The 3161-nt window shown below is 35.8% G+C and overlaps 1 non-coding gene across 1 annotated transcript; it reads right to left on the bottom strand.

Annotated features, from left to right (window-relative positions):
* Window positions 1–1177: 1177 nt before the first annotated feature.
* Window positions 1178–1321, bottom strand: LOC132012600 (U4 spliceosomal RNA). The gene has a single exon (XR_009402629.1). It is a non-coding gene; the product is annotated as a U4 spliceosomal RNA (small nuclear RNA).
* Window positions 1322–3161: the final 1840 nt, after the last annotated feature.

Genomic DNA, 3161 nt, shown 5'->3' with positions numbered 1-3161 from the left:
CAAAAGAAATGAAGCAAAAACTGTTAGACTTCATAGGAGGAAAAAGACTGTCCTACAGATATAAAGATTTCAGGACTACTGTCTCAGGACAGAAAATATGTGGCAGAAAATTACATTATCAAGGAATTTTATTTCACCCAATTTATCAAACTTATTGTCATAAAATTGTTCACAATATTCCCTACCTCTTTAATGTCCATAGGCATCTGGTATTTGTCACTTGTGTCTTCTCTCTCTTTTTTTTTTTCTTGAGTTCCCATAAAGAAAATTCCAGGTTCAGATAGTTTCACTCATAAATTTTAAAAATGCTTCACGATTCTCTTTATATAATATTCTCACAATGCACAACTATACACATGGAGAATGGACTAATGGTTACCGAAACATAATAGGGTAGCACAGAGGAGTTCTTTTGTGCTGATCAAATGGTCTCATATCTTGATTGTGGTGGTAGTTATATGAATCTATGTGTAAAATAAATTTGCACAGAACTATACACACAGGGGTACCTCGGTGGCTCAGTGGTTAGGTGTCTGCCTTCAGCTCAGGTCCTGATCTGCTCAGGGTCATGGGATCGAACCTTGCATCAGGCTCCCTGTCTGCTTCTCCCTCTCGCTCTGCTTGCCACTCTGCCTGCTTGTGTTCTTTCTGTCTGCCAAATAAATAAATAAAACCTAAAAAAAAAAAAAAAGAACTATACACATGAACACAGATATATGATAAAAATGATGAAAATCGGGGCACCTGGGTGGCTCAGTCATTAAGCGTCTGCTTTCAGCTCAGGTCATGATCCCAGGGTCCCGGGATCGAGCCCCGCATTGGGCTGCCTACTCGGCGGGGCACTTGCTTCTCTGTCTCCCACTCACCCTGCTTGTGTTCTCTCTCTCTCTCTGTCAAATAAATAAATAAAATCTTAAAAAAAAATTTTTTTTAAATGATGAAAACCAAATAAGATCTATAGCCTAGTTAACAGACTTGTACCAATGCTATTTTCCTTGATTTGATATTGCATTACAGTTATATCTTTAGGAGAAAGTGGGATAAGAGTACAAAGAACCCTATGTATGCTTTTGCAATTTCCTTAAGGCTATAATCACTTTAAAATAAGTTATAAAAAATAAACTGTGCATTAGTGAGCTGTGGGAAAACTTTAGTTGAATATGTGTATAATTGGAATCCCTGAAATATGAGAGAGGACAACTGAAAGAACATAGGAAGAAATAACGACCAATGTTTTCCAAATTTGATGAAAACTTTCAATTAGCAATAATCGCGCCTCGGATAAACCTCATTGGCTACGATACTGCCACTGCGCAAAGCTTGATGAAAACTTTCAACCTACAGCAAAAAGTCCCAAAAAACCTCAAGCACAAGAAACATGAAAAGAAGAAAAAAAAAAAACCTACACCATGGTACAGCATAATCAAAATGCTCAAAACCAGGGATAAAGAGAAAATCTTAAACGCAGAAATAGAAAAAAAATACATTACATACAGAGAAACAAAAATAAAGGCGATAGTGGAGTTCTCATCAGAGGCAAGTGAAGGCAACAAAAATAAAAACAACTAAGTAGGACTAAGGCAAAGGAAAAAGCTTCTGCACAGCAAGGAAAATCACCAATGAGATGAAAAGGCAACATCCTGGATGGAAGAAAATGTTTGCATATTATGTATCTGATAAAGGGTTAATATCTAAAATTTGTAAAAAGCTCATACAACTCAATAACGAAAAATCAGTCTGATTTTTTTTAAATGGGCAGACGACCTGAATAGGCAATTTTCCAAAGAAGACAAATGGAGGGTCAAAAGGTATAAGAAGCACTGTATATTAACTAACTAGAATTTATATTAAAATTTGGGGAAAAAAAACAATAAAACAAAAGAAAACAAACAAAACAAAAGGTACTTTAAAAGGTGCTCCACAACACCTGTCATCAGGGAAATGCAAATCAAAACTGCAGTAAGATGTCACTTCACACCTGTCAGAAAGTCAAAAAGACAAGAAATAACAAGTGTTTATGAGGGTGTGGAGAAAAGGGAACCCAGGTGTGCTGTTGGTGGGAATAAAAATTAGTATTACCACCACGTAAAATGGTATGAAAGTTCCTCAAAAGATTAAAAATACAACTACTATATGACCTAGCAATTCCTCCCCTGGGTATTTATCTGAAGGAAGTGAATATACTTACTTGAAAAAGATATCTGCACCCCCACTTCCCTTGCGGCATTATTTATATAGCCAAGACATGGAGGCAACCTAAGTGCCCAGCGACGGATGAATGGATAAAGAAGATGTGGTCTATATAAATACAATGGAATATTATTCGGCCATCAAAAAGGAAAACCTGCCATTTGCCACAATATGGATGAACTTTGAGGACATTATGCTAAATGAAATAAGTTTCTCAGACAGAGAAAGACAAATTCTGTATGATCTCACATGTGGAATCTAAAAAAATAAAATAAGAACCTGAACTCAGACACAGAGAATAGATTTTGTCATTACCAGAGGCAGATGGTGGAGCGTGGTTGAAATGGATGAAGGTGGTCAAAAGGTACAAACTACCAGCTATCAAACAAATAAGTCCTAGGGATATAATGTACAGTATGATGACTATAGTTAATAATATTATCTTGTATATTCAAAAGTTAAAAATACTATATTGTATATTTAAATTTACCCCAAGGAAAAAATGTTACTATGTGTGGTGATGGATGTTAGTGAGACTTATTGTGGTGATTCTTTTGCAATTCATACAAATATTGAATCATTCTGCTGACATCTCAAACTGTTTCAATGTTATATGTTAATTATAATTATATCCCAATAACAAAAAGAAACAGTTTAAGTGAAAAGGCAGTGGAGCAGCACCATTAAAAAACTGAAATAAAACATTGTCAACAGAGAGTTCTAACCCTCCCCCAGTAAAAAAACTTTCAAGATCCAAAACAAACTATACGTTTTCCAAACATACACAAGGTGAAAGAATTCATTACAATAGACCACACTGCAAGAAATGTAAAAGGAAAATGATGCCAGATGGAAGCACAGATCCACACAAAGAATGAAGAACACCCAAAATGGCAGTAGTTCTCAACAGCTGGTCTGGGGACTGCTGATTGTCCCCCTGCAGGAGGTCTGCAAGTTCTAATTATTTTCAT

The sequence above is a fragment of the Mustela nigripes genome, chromosome 2 (assembly GCF_022355385.1).
Source record: "Mustela nigripes isolate SB6536 chromosome 2, MUSNIG.SB6536, whole genome shotgun sequence".
Taxonomy (NCBI): domain Eukaryota; kingdom Metazoa; phylum Chordata; class Mammalia; order Carnivora; family Mustelidae; genus Mustela; species Mustela nigripes.
This window is presented reverse-complemented; position numbering and strand designations above follow the sequence as displayed.